General features: G+C 34.6%; 1 long non-coding RNA gene across 2 annotated transcripts; it reads left to right on the top strand.

The window, feature by feature from the left end:
- Positions 1-2,386: 2,386 nt before the first annotated feature.
- Positions 2,387-4,195, top strand: LOC125469220. 2 transcript variants are annotated; one of them, XR_007251575.1, is made up of 4 exons: positions 2,387-2,573; positions 2,699-2,823; positions 3,129-3,417; positions 4,012-4,195. It is a non-coding gene; the product is annotated as an uncharacterized LOC125469220 (long non-coding RNA). The 2 variants fall into 2 exon arrangements; XR_007251574.1 differs by lacking the exon at positions 4,012-4,195 and having other exon boundaries at positions 3,129-3,562.
- Positions 4,196-14,369: the final 10,174 nt, after the last annotated feature.

Below are 14,369 nucleotides of genomic sequence, written 5' to 3'. Positions count from 1 at the left end.
ATTTTTGGTGTATGCGATCTTGAAGCATATACAAACAAGTTCGACGATTAGATCGTTGAAACTAGTTTCATAAAATGTGTATCCCATCAAAACAATAAATTCACTAACACTTGGAGTTTACATATACTTTCATTAAGTATAACATAAGATTTTGTTGTATCCACTAGTGTAAATGTTTTAAATCAATGATCGAATTAGTTCATAAGAAAAAGGGGAAAAAAAAACACTTTGCGCGACATAGGTGCACTTGCGCCGCACAAAGCTATACGCATGTGCACCTACGTCGTGCAAAGTTTTTTGTTTTTTTTTTTTTTTCTCTCCTTTTGCTTTTCCTTTGGAGTTCTTGCGTTGCCTTTTTCTTTTGTGTATCCACTTGTGTAAATATTTTAAATTGACGATCAAATCAGTTCGTTGTATTCATATAGGGTCAAGGAGTGTAGCTGTAAAAAATTATCAAAATTTCATTTACAACCGTCAAAGAGTTTTGTCCCTTTACTTAATCTTTGAATGTTTGTTTTTTGTGATTTTTGGCGTATGCAATCTCGAAGTATATACAAACAAGTTTGACGGCTGGATCGTTGAAATTAGTTTCATATAATGTGTATCCCATCAAAACCATGGATTCCCTAACATTTAGAGTTTATTTATACTTTCGTTAAGTATAACATAAATTTTTGTGGTATCCACTATTGTAAATATATTAAATTGAAGATTGAATTAGTTCATTGTATTCATATAGGGTCAAGGAGTGTAGTTGGAAAAAATCATCAAAATCGGAGTTAAAGTAACCGTTAAATCGTGATTTTTCGTTTATAGCCGTCGAAAAGTTGTCTCGTTACTTGATCTCCAAATGTTTGTTTTTTGCGATTTTTTGCGTATGCAATCTCGAAGTATATACAAACAAGTTTGATGGTTAGATCGTTGAAATTAGTTTTGTAGAATGCGTATCCCATCAAAACGATGGATTCTCTAACACTTAGAGTTTATTTATACTTTCATTAAGTATAACATAAGATTCTGTTGTATCCACTTGTGTAAATATTTTAAATTGATGATCAAATCAATTCGTTGTATTCATATAGGGTCAAGGAGTGTAGTTGTAAAAAATCATCAAAATCGAAGTTAAAATAACTATTAAATTGTGATTTTTCGTTTATAACCGTCAAAAAGTTTTGTCCCGTTACTTGATCTCTAAATGTTTGTTTTTTGTGATTTTTTACGTATGTAATCTCAAAGTATATACAAACAAGTTTGATGGTTGGATCATTAAAATTAGTTTCGTAGAATGCGTATCCCATCAAAACCATAGATTCCCTAACATTTAGAGTTTATTTATACTTTTATTAAGTATAACATAAAATTTTGTGGTATCCACTAGTGTAATATATTAAATTGAAGATCGAATTAGTTCATTGTATTCATATAGGGTCAAGGAGTGTAGTTGTAAAAAATCATCAAAATCGGAGTTAAAATAACCGTTAAATTGTGATTTTTCATTTATAAATGTCGAAAAGTTTTGTCCCGTTACTTGATATCTGAATGTTTGTTTTTTGTGATTTTTGGCATAGTCTCGAAGTATATCAAACAAGTTTGACGGTTGGATAGTTGAAATCAGTTTCGTAGAATGCATATCCCATCAAAATGATAGATTCCCTAGCACTTAGAGTTTATTTATATTTCATTAAGTATAACATAAGATTTTATGGTATCCACTTGTGTAAATATTTTAAATTGACGATCGAATTAGTTTGTTGTATTCATATAGGGTCAAGGAGTGTAGCTGTAAAAAATCATCAAAATCGGAGTTAAAATAACCGTTAAATTATGATTTTTCATTTATATCCATCGAAAAGTTTTATCCCGTTATTTGATCTCCAAATGTTTGTTTTTTTGCGATTTTTGACGTATGTAATCTTGAAGTATATACAAACAAGTTTGACGGTTGGATCGTTAAAATTAGTTTCGTAGAATGTGTTTCCCATTAAATTCAATGGTATATATATTTACTAAGTAGATTTTAATTTATTTATTTTGTACTTATAGCACTTAAAAATTGAATAATATATATGTTAAAAAAAAAAAATTATTGTGGGTTTTTGTTAGAAAAATATATTATTGTGGGGTTTATGTAAAAAAAAAAAAAAAAAAAAAAATTAAATTTGAAAAGAGTAAAGTCACATTTTCATTAATTTTTATAATAATTTTTTTTTGAAAAAAAAATACCTGCGCGACACCTTAATGTGGGTGTTGTGCAAAACTACTTTACGCGACGTCAAATTGTATACCTACATCGCTCCAACTGTGATAATTTTAGCGATGCAATAGTGAAAAATAGGCGCTTTTTTTTTTTAATTTTCCAAGTTTGGACCCCAACTTTCTTTCTTTCCCATAGACCTCTCTCTTCCCTCTCGGTCATACCTCCAGAATCCTCTTCCCTTCCTCTTTCCAACCCTCAAGTTAGTTTCTCCAAATTCATAGCCGAATTTTCTCAATTTCAGATCTAAGAAATAGTGACCGTGGGTATTCCAGGCAATTTCTGGCAAAGTCTGCCGGAATTGGACCTCAACCAAGAGGTAAAAATGATCCTCTCCTTGTGGCTGTTCCCTAGTGTAAGTGATTTCTCAAAATAAAAACTTTCAGTTTTTGGATCGATTCTAGATTTCGAATTTTAATTCCATTTTCTGTATGCATGTGGAAGATTGGGGACGAGGAAGGTGAATCAAGGTTGTTTCCAACCTGGGCCGAGAAGAATGGAAGCCTTGGAAGGTGCCCGCCGCGTCGGGGGTTGTGGCCGCAACTGCCTTAACCAATGTTGCATTCCAGGTATTTGTTTAAATGTCCTCCACTTTGACTTTGAATTTTTGTGCTTTATCTTTTACGTACTTGAATTGGTGTTTTGCAAAACAAACCTCCCTATGTGATATGTTGTCAAGAAATTGCTTCATTTGTTGATTTCGTGTTTTTCGACGGGTTCGGGCGTTATTTCTTATCTGGGCATTTGTCAGTTACTCGATCTAGACGGGTTGGAGCGAAGCTTCTTTCTTTTTTTTTTTTCTTTTTTTTTTTGGATTTGAAGAAAATGATTTTATGTTTATGACTGGGTTGTGTACCGTTTTCGGTTTGCGTAGGTGCAAAACTTCCATTGTATGCCTTCAAGAAGCTGAACGTGAATGAAGGTGACACGGGTTTGCTCGGACATGAGAAAAGAGAGCTTCCCGTTGCATTTCTTGACTCACTGCTTCTGAGGGAGGTAAATTGATATACAGGAGATGAAGAAAGAATCACCAGCTTTGTTTGTTTCCTTTTGTAGTTAACAATTATTATGGTATAAAATTGTTTACCACTCCATGGTACAAATGGGAGGATCGCATGCAGAGAAGGCTATTTCGCTATGATGTCACTGCTTGTGAAACCAAGGTGGATTCACTTACTGTTTCCTCAATTTTGTAGTTTCCGTAAACGGGATTTGGAATTCGAGCTTAGGAACAATGTGTATGTATATGTACTACTTATTTGGAATTCCGTAAACCGTATATGTACTACTTTTTTCTTCTTTTTTTTCTACCCAAATTGTGAGACCAATGCATGCCCAAGCTCCACAACACAAACCTTATAATTCTGAGAAAGTTAGAGGCCATCATCAACAATTCATGTCTTTCTGTCGAAATTATTTATGCATGCCTTGCATTATGGTTTCAAACCCCGCATTTTTCTAGTGGATTCTAAATTTTTAGTCTATTTGTTAACGGTCATCGTTACCAACATTTGTGCAAAATTGTATAACATATCAGTTATCTACTCGCAAATATATCACTTGTGAAATGTTGAGACTCATAAATCTATTTGCTGAAAATTTGATCTACTTGTCGCATCAGTTTTTCATGTGGAATGTTAGAGACTCATACTTGCAAGTATATGCTTTTTATGCAGGTGGTAGGAAACAATATAAGTGTAAAGACATACTTTTGTGTATATTTTAGTCATCTGATCCATGTGCTTATGTGTTTGCAGGTAGAGATAGCAATTATTGAGGTGTTCTTGCTGAAGTTTTTCGTGATGTAATTCGAGTTGATTGTCTGAAGTTTTTGCAATTTTGTTGATTTGTATGTGTGTTTTGTGTATGAACATGGAGCTGTTCTTGTTGGACTAGGGAGGAAGGAAGGTTTAGGTGATTGAGGAAACCTCACCTATACTTACCAATTTGAGAGAAGCACCTTTCAGGTTTAACCCCCACCCCTTCTTCCCTGCTTTTATAATATGGTATTGGTTTGAGTCATAAACTTGAATAGAAAATTGTAGGATTATAACTTGTCATGTCCTTTAGGGCAATTCCACCATGGGAAAGGTCCCCCAGGGCTATCCACTATTTAATCCACCGTGAACAGTAATTATCTTTTGCATCTCCACCTCTACACTTGAATAGCCCTGACAATAGGTAAATAAAATAATAGTATTTTTTGCAACTTGCTTGGAATTTCCCGTGCACTCTCCACTCCCTCACGTCATTCCCTTTCTTTCCACTCATCTTTCTCACTTCTCTCTATTTTTCTGAAGTTCCTCTCTTTCTCTCTCTCTAAGCTCTAGACACTCTCACTCTCTCTAGAGCTTCGAGAGCTCTCACCCATATTCCTCTTCGAAAATTAAACAAATCAAACTCCAAAACCATGAAACCTTAATATCTGGACTAAAGGATCCGAGCTATACCATTGCATGCGTCATCAGACCATCATGATGTAAACCACCATTGAAGCCGAGAGCTTCAAGATCTGAAACTCGAACCCAGGTGAGGTCCTCTATGCAAATGTTGTTTCATTATGTCTTAATGTTGCTTGAGATAAGATTTGTGGTGTTTTTCTAGTTCGAAACCAAAGCTTTAACCCCCTACAATTTCTCTGAAACCTTGCCCAGTTTGAATCCATTCCAGGTACTTAAATGCCTCTTTGCATGTGAAAATTAGTTGGAAATTACTAAGGTTTGACATGCATGCATACTGTTTTTCCCCATTTCCAGAATCTGGCAAAGAAACCCAGCCCTTGCAGGCCATTTTCCGGCAGTAAAAAAGTGGCCGACGTCAGCCTTACGTCACATTGCCTTCAGGCTGGCAACTCATGCCAGGCCTCTCCCTCAGGCTGGCACACGCTGGGGCAAGTGGCTTGGGCTATCTGGCCCTATTCCATCGCCAGTCCACTCGGCAAAAGACCACGGTGGAACTGCTCTTACAGGCTAAAAGAGTATAGTTGATGAAAATGCCTATGAGATTGCGGAAAAGAAGTAGTGCTAGATGATGTAGTCCAGGAATCTAGGATGAAGATGGATAATAAAGGTGACACATCCACCATGGGAGAGATATTAGCGAAACTTTTGCTTGGTTAAAGATTTTATAAAACTTACAGTCGATCTGCTGATAGAGAAACTACAACTGGAAACCTTTGTAATTTAGTTTTTGTATTTTTCTTGTCACACCTTTGACCTCCTAGCTGATACACATACCCAATAACCTGATGTATAGAAGACTACTTCTTGTAGTTTTTTATTTTTTATTTTTTTTGTTTGAACATCTTGTATGTATATTTTCATATATTTTATAATTAAATATTTTTTTTCTTGGTTTATTAATTATTGTTTAGAATTTAATTACAATATTTATTAAAAATAAAATAAAAAATATTTTTGCCAAAAAAAAAAAAAAAAAAAAAACAAGGGTTTTCAAGACGAAGAAGTAACCTACGTTGCGTAAAACCACTTTGCATGACGCAAGTTGTGACATCCTACATCGTCCAGGAAAGTGATCCTTATATGTATATTCTCATCTCTACATAGCACGAGGCCTTTTGGGAGCTCACTGGCTTCTGGTTCCGTAGAAACTCCGAAGTTAAGCGAGAAAGGGGCTAGAGCAATCCCATGATGGGTGACCCACTGGGAAGTTGCTCGTAAGTTCCCAAAAACAAAACCGTGAGGGAATGGTAAGTCCAAAGCGGACAATATCGTGCTACGGTGGTAGAGCGGGCCCGGGAAGTGATCCACCCCGGGCCGGGATGTGACACAAGTCCTTACGTCGCACAAAGTGATTTTGCATGACGCAGGATCTACGTCGCGCAAACCCATTTTGTGCGATGTAGGTTACTTCTTCGTCACGCAAACCCTGTTGTCACTGCCTTAGCGCGACGATTGATGCGCGATGAAGGCTCGTTGCATTAATTTTACACAACAGTTTTTGACTTTGCGCAACGAAGGACCTACGTTGTGCAAAGTGTTTTTTGTACTAGTGCTTGTAGTTAATGAAAAAAAGATTGGACAGATGAAAAGTCTGGTGAAAAGAAACAAATATATAGTAAGAGAAAATAGAGGTATGAGTTCAAAATAACATATATGAATCAAATTTAGGGTGTGACTCTACCTTGGGGATTAAAATAAATGTAAGATTTTGAGGTAAACATAATCACTATTTCGATATGATTTTATAACTTAAGTTGGTAGAGTTTTGTAACAATAGATTATATGAAAGATTAAAAACAATATTGTAGGCAACGTTCTAAAAGACGCTAGGCACTAATTAGGTGCAAGTTAGGGCCTAAAACCTAGGCGCCTAAGCGGACTATGCGGGTTTAAGTTTATTTGTTATATATTATATAATTTAATTTAATTTACTATGTAATCACAGATAAATATTGAATAACATGTTTTTTATTTTTTTTATTTTTTTTTATAAAGAAGGATACACGTGTAGTGTAAGAGTTTTAAATACAAAATATGGAGTGGACTTTTTTTTTTTTTAACAAACGATGTTATCTATACTAAAGGGGTAAGGGATTGGGCTAAGCCTCACAATGAGTTAGCAATAATTTGGTTCAAATTTGCCTTTTAGCGAGAGTCGAACCTAAGACTTCTCACATACAAGTGAAGATGAATAACACTAGATCGTAGTACTAAGTGGCAATATCGAGTAGACTTAAAAAGGATAAAATATTACCCAAAAATAATAAGAGTAAGAAAATGATTTTTTTTTTTTTTTGGGTTGTGTGGATTGCACAACTCTTTTTATTTCTCACACACCCTTTTAATTTTCAGCTATCGAATCAAATGAATTGAAGAAGATCAAAGGACAAAAACTAACAAGGAGTGTGTGAGAAGTAAAAAGCGGTGTGTGGATAGCACAGTATCTGCCTAATATGGTTTCCGATTTTGTGTCCAACTAGTTGTATAACGCTGCGGTAGCCGACTGTTTAGCGTCTAGGTGCCTCCTGGGCTAATTTTTAGAACACTGATTGTAGGAGACTTTATTGCAACTAATGTTGATAGATTCAGAGACCTATTGTATTCCTAATAGTGAGTTTTCAATAGGGTTATGAGACTATTACAGGTTCATCCTTGCCAATGTTTAAAATATCTACGAAATTGTTGACATTTTCATCGAAATATCTAAAAAAATCAAGAATTGATACGAAAAGAAGGGTGAAATGCAAACTTCACCTATATTGGCGAGATAGAGGAAATCAATGAATACCAACGATCTTTACCAATTCACTATGGAAATTTTGTCGAAACCCATTGCAGAGTTTGAACTTTTGAACTTTTTAAAGAAATTTTTCTCTAATTTGTACTAAATCTGTATGACTTGATATACCTAGTGTTTAAAATATCGATATATGCAAGAAATATTGATATTCAAATTTATGAAAATATCGATGTATATATTGATATCGGTTACCTTCGATAGAAATTATGGAATTTTGTAATAGGATGAGTATATCAACTCATTCTAATTTAGTCGAAATTAGAGAAAAATCATCATCCTACAAATATTATATTTATTGAATATTTTTGTTATTTGGGGGTTCCTATTTTATTTTGTCTATTCAGTCTTTTTTTATCTCTTGACGTAATGACTTGTTTAACCGGTTAAGCATTTCGGCAAGCGTTGTTGATCCACGAAAGTTAGAACTAGAAAAGTTGGGTTGGGTTGGGTTTTGTTGAAATAAGATGAGTCTCCTAAATTCATGTCACTTCCCCTTAAACCCCAAGCCAAAACCCCAAACCCCAAGGCAAAAGGCAGAGGGCAACAGCAAAAGTTAGAACTATGAGAGTTGGGTTGCGCTTGGTGAAATAAGTTAGAACCAAGAGAGTTGGGGCCTCAGCGAAAAATAAATAAATAAATAAAATAAAAAGATACTAGATTTTAGGGTAGACTAAATTTACAAATTAAATACTATGCTACCAATAAAAAATATACTTAAATAATAATTCAATAGTCAACTTCCATGTTTTTAATTTACAAATTTAGTCTTCTTAGCATACCTATTTTGGTCCAATTATGTGTGGACAAATTTTCTCAAGCACAAAATCGAGATAGAAACCGGTTTACATAGTTCGGTTCGATTTCCAATCCGGGTTTGACAGGTTTTGGTCAACTCAGTTTTTTGCGGTTTCATTTCACTTGGTTTGGTTCGCTTACTCGGCTCATCAATTTTTATACGAATCCTTACTCTCTATCAAATTTAATTAATAAGAGGTATGAAGAAAAAAAATATGTTTATGAAGGATTTTGCCACAACAAATTTTCTTTTCTTGACCCTCAAATCAACTGTGTTACTAAAAGAGGGACCTGATCAAGAGATATGGATCCAATCCAAAGAGTCATATGCTTAAAAAAGAAGAAGACAAAGTGACCAATTTAGAATAATAAAATGGACGGACGGACTAGAATAAAGATAAACCCATTTTTGAAACGATGCTTCCACACAGGGCGAAAACAAGCCTAAGTTGTAACAAAGTAACACAAAAGAATCATTGCTCTACATAGTGGTAAGTTCAAGGATCAATACTAATGATATTTTTAGTTCAAGTAAAACTCCAATTGGATCATATATCAGGAGTCAATGATCCAATTTTTTAACCTTTACTTTTATATATATTTAAGTTGGTTGGAAATTGATTAGTGGAAAGCCATAAAATCGTTTGTTTTATTACTTACAAATTTTCATTTTCAGGTCGATTATGTAACTTTATGTAGACAAAAGAATTTGATCACATCATTTTATGGCAATATATTTGGCTAGCTCATCCTTTGAAGAAATCCTTACTCCGCCCTTGGTCAGGACTAGCAAAAAAATTTCTTCTCGGACGTTTAAAATTTAAATTGATAAACCAGTGCCATTATATATATGTAACTAAATATGTTGAAAATTTGAGAACTAAAAGCTTGTTAAGTGACACCAAATTTTTAGGAAGTTGTTTAATCAAACTAAACAGTGTTGGTACGTCATGCATTTCCATATCATGCATGAACAAGAATCCCTATTACGCTGTGTTTGCTTCAAATTCAATTACATTAATTCAAAGTACTTCAAACGCTTGACAAACAAACAAAAAAATAAATTTCAAATGCGCTCATATATAATGATGGAATTTTGAGGATTAATTGGTGACCGTACGTGGAGAGAAGCCTTCCCTATCCAATTGCGGAAAGCATAATATCTTTCTTTGCGGTGAAAAGTAGAGTTCCCAAGGTGTATGAATTCGGCGGCTAGCGGACTGTCTTTATTCCATATTCTTCCTTTGGATAACCCTCCTCATCCTTCATCTCATCACCCTAACTTCTGGATAACTCTCACACTAATTTTTGGATGACCCTCACCCTTCTGAGAGTTTTTAAGGGTTTAGTATTTACAAATTATATTTGAATTTCAACTATTTCTTGTTTGCTTATTTGAATTTCAAATATTTCTTGTGACAAGCAAACATAATGTTTACTATATATAATATAAGCAATAACGAAAAATAGTGACAAGCAAACATTATGTTTACTATATAATATAAGCAATAACGAAAAATACACTATGAGGGAAAACACTAATCAACAATGAAATACGTGTAATTTATTCTACGTGTTTTTGGTTGAGGTAGATTCTTATGCGTCCGACAATAAATGTTTATTGTTCGATAATGAATTGAACAAACGATTATGATCATATGGTTCATGGACGGAACCGGACCAAAGAAAGTATGTAATATAGTGTGATAGAATGGCAGAATCTTAGCCTTAAGGATATGCCTAAAATGTAATCGATGGATAGTATGCCTTAAAACTTGCAATAACAAGACTCTTTGTGCGCACTGAAAGTGAGTCGAGTGGGAACCTTGAGACGTTGATATTAATATGACAAGACTATTAGCACTGAGAAAATGAGTGAGGTCAAAGTGTAATATAGTTGGTGACAAGACGAATAATTGGGGGGAAGCTATGGGGGTAATGACAGGTGGATATTCACCGCCCAATGATATTTGATCATGCAAAATATCCTTGAAGATGAGACGACTACGTATTCTAAGATAAGGCCTGAATGGCCGGGGAGTCTCCAAATCTCCATGCTTCCTGGCAACTTGCATGCCTGCATGCCTAATCCCTGACGCCACCCATACGTTAATATTTTGGTGACAAGTTCACCAACATGGTGCTACTCTATGCAGATGTAAATACATGCCCCCTATCCAGACTTGGTTAGCATCCACGAATACTTAATAAGGACAGAAACTTAATGACTTAGTTAAGTAAAAAGTACTGTAACAAAGTTTTGATTAAATAATCGAATGCATTTTTTAAAGAAGTACCTGGCAAGTGTGTTTCCATAAAGAAGCAAGAATTATTTTGAAAATTTTAGTCATTGCCACAAGCACTTTTAATTCCCAAATTTTGGGTGTATTTCCACGATTAATTATAATCAATACTTTTGGAATGAATCCATATCATTTGACTACTACACCCGATTTGCGTGAGGCATCAGGAACGCACACAATTATCGTGATTTGGTGAACATGTTATTCGTTTATGCATCTCACAGAAAACGGCTTCATGCATGATAAGACATGCCAACATGCATGCATGCTTAGACCTTACTCCTTCCCTATAAATAGTGGCATTGGAAGTCGTTTAAGTTCATCCCAAGCTCAGCTCTCTCTCCCCTCTCTCCATCTCTCCCTCTCTCCCTCCCAACCCAAATTGTCATTGTGGCTTTCAACTTTTAAGTTCTTTCATTATCTTTCATTTGCCTTGCAATTAGTGGTAATATTGTTAAGTTTTGTTGCTATATATATATATTTGTAGATGGAGGAGGCATAGGTGAATTTGCTGACAGAAGATAGAGAGCACAGATGAGGAAATGCAAGAACAAGGCAGCATCTCCATCCTTTGTGCTCTCTATTCTTCTGTCAACACCTTCAGCCCCTTACATTCCCTATTGCCTTTATATAACCATATGATGCCTTTCTATAATCCATATTAATCGTCTATCCTGTCTGTCTGAACTTCCTTCAACATGAAGAAGTAGTACTAGCATATAGAGTGCATCTCGATTGATAAATCTTGGAAAGCATGAAATAATTAAATACACACACACACATATAGGATTTACACGTGTGTGTGTGATATGTTTTTTGCTTCCATACGCATGGTTTGTTTGCTTATTTCAGTCCTTTCAGTCATTACACAACAACAGCATGATTGAGAATTTCCTCCTTTTTTTTACTTTCCTCAAATATATAACAGCTGAATTCCTATCTAGGGTGCAACTCGGGCGGGTTGGACGGGTTGGAAGGTTAACACAATCCTGACCTAACTTTTACACTTCGGGCTCGGGTTCGTGTTGGGTTTCATTTGGGTTCATTTGGGCTCGGGTTTAATTGGGTTAGGGTTTACTTGGGTTGGGTTCGGGTTGCCCAACTTTTTTAAGTTTAATCTTGTAACAACTTAGTTTCCAAGAATTTCTAAAAAAATTAAGCCAAGTAGCATCAAAGCTAGCTAACTTTAATTTCATAAATCAATCTACTATAAAGCTTTAGGATTTAGAGACTACGAATATGGGCTCACTAATCAAAGTGGATGAGGATCCTCTCCGAGTCCTCTTTGTGGGGATCGTAGGGATCCTTACATCCTAGTCATTCATCGTACATCGTGCGGCCAGTTTTCGTCAGGTACCATTTGTGTTTAATTTTAAATAAAAAAAAATCAAATGATTTCTGAACGCGCGATGTACTATGAATGGCTAAGATGTGAGGATCCCTAGGATCCCCACAATTTGGATCTGGATGGGATTCAAATCTAATCAAAGCCTCTTATTCTCTAAAAGCTTAAGTAATTATTATAAAGGGTAATTTATTAAAAAAGTATTAGAAAATGCGTTGGTTTTTGGATTTGGCTCACTCACTTGGGTGTACTATGAGCATTAATTAATATGGGTTACAATTTGGTTAGATTGGATTTGGTTAGTCTGGCTGAGTTGGGGCTGGACAGGCAAATGATCAATCCAACTCAACCCAATTAATGAATGGGTTAAAATTGGGTTGGGTTCGGACATGTTATAACTAAAAAAAAAAAACCTACTTATTCAGGTTTAAAGTCGAATTGGACATGAATGGATTCAGATTGGCCTAACCCAAATTGCACTCTTAATACTATCCCACTTTATCCTGTTTGCAGTTTAAATTGGTTATGTGTTTACTTTCTCCATCTCTTAATTATAAAAAAGGAAATTTTGATTATAAAATTAAAGAAATATTCTTTTTTATTCTTAATTAAATAATAGGGATTATTGGATCCCAAAATTATGTCATATATCTGTCGGTCCAAAAATAGAGAAGCAGAAGTGCTAGCTAGGTTTTGATGACAGAAGATAGAGAGTACATATGATGAAATGCAAGAACAAGGCAGCATCTCACTCATTTGTGCTCTCTATGCTTCTGTCATCACATCTTCAGCCCTATGCCCCCTCTTTATATTTATCTCTGTTGACAATAACTTTGTCCTTTTTGGTTCTTTATCTTCTACACCAAGGAGAGATGAGAAGTATGACACGGATACATCGTCACATTCTATACCACTCAACATGGGTTAGCTTTATCCACGAGTCTTTGTATGGCGCAAAATGCCGCCATAATAGTGTACTAGTTCCATACAAGTAACCCTCAAGAGACAGACCACAAGGGTCCATCAGCAATCCACCAATCAATGCCACCGCGCAGACCAGGCAACAAAGCACCAAGTACCGAAAAGATAACTGAAAGTAACAAAACAAAGCCAACAGGCAGATCCGGGGTTTAACCTACTCCTAAGTCCTAAGAGTATAATTCTAAAGGACTTCACTTTTGTACTTGAATAAGAAAGTACTTCTATCCTTTAATAAGAAAGTACTTCTACCCTTTGCTGTTTTGCTATAAATCTAAATACTACTCAATGTTTTTGTTTCTGTGTTTTTTTTTTTTTTTTTTTTTTTTTTTTTTTGTTTTTTTGGGAAAACTTAATGTTTTTGTTTTGGATAAACAATTGACACTTGATGTTAGAACCAGATTGTTTACATTCTTGATTGCTAAGAGATCTGACTAACAAGTTCTATTCTATTTTGGCGTCGAAATGCTCATAGAGAAAATGAAGATAACATAAGCAAAAATTAACTAAAACCAATTCTAGAAAAAAAAATTTGCACATAATTAAATACGATGCCAAAAATTATTGCAAAAATAAAAAAAATAAAAAAATAAAATCTAGCAGTCCTATACAAGTGGAGGATTGCCATATTAGTTAGGGTTCTCTATGTTTGAGGTTCAAATACTCTCCCCTCGTGTTAGAGCAAATTAGTTTAGAATATCGTTTCAACTCAATAAAAAAATAATAATAATTGCAATCCAAATGTAGACACCGATTATAGCAAAGACACATCACGAGAATTCCACTTAGCCACTAAAGAGGTCTATGTGAATGCTAGCCAAATTTAGGAAAAAAATTTCAATGTGCCGAGAATACGACTCGGTACGCTAAATGTTATAATATAATTTGTTGAATATTTATTTTTATTTTTTGAGTTTCCAATCAATTATTTTATTACATTTGTTGTACCCAAACACACATCGGGTTTGGGTCTAGGTGCTAACTCTACTACTTAATTTGACCCAATTAAGTTTGGGTTTTTATTTCAACTCCTTTTCCTTCTATGCAATTTGGAGTAATAGGCGTCTATAAAAAATATTAGGGATGTGTTATCCACACGCCATTTTTTACTTCTCACATATCACTGATTAATTTTTGTAATTTGATCTTCTTTAATTCATCTGATCCGACGGCCGAAAATTAAAAAAATGTGTAAGAAATAAAATTAGGTGTGTGGATACCACATCCCAAATATTAAATGTGGTATATTGAGCCCTTTAGTAGATTTTCAACTAAGAGTATCTCCAATGCAAATGTCTAAAATTAAATGTCATAAGTAAATTTGATGATTTATGTGGTAATGTCAAACTTTTTTGTGCTCCAATTCATATGTTTTTTTTTTTTATCCAATTAATATTTGTAAGACCCACTCTTCAAAACAAATAAATAAAAC

This window comes from the organism of the source record quoted next, unplaced genomic scaffold, assembly GCF_019419815.1.
Source record: "Pyrus x bretschneideri cultivar Hongxiangsu unplaced genomic scaffold, Pyrus_bretschneideri_v1 Contig41, whole genome shotgun sequence".
NCBI classification, from domain to species: Eukaryota; Viridiplantae; Streptophyta; class Magnoliopsida; order Rosales; family Rosaceae; genus Pyrus; species Pyrus x bretschneideri.
Note: the sequence above shows the minus strand (reverse complement) of the source record. Positions and strands in the feature narration are given on the sequence as shown.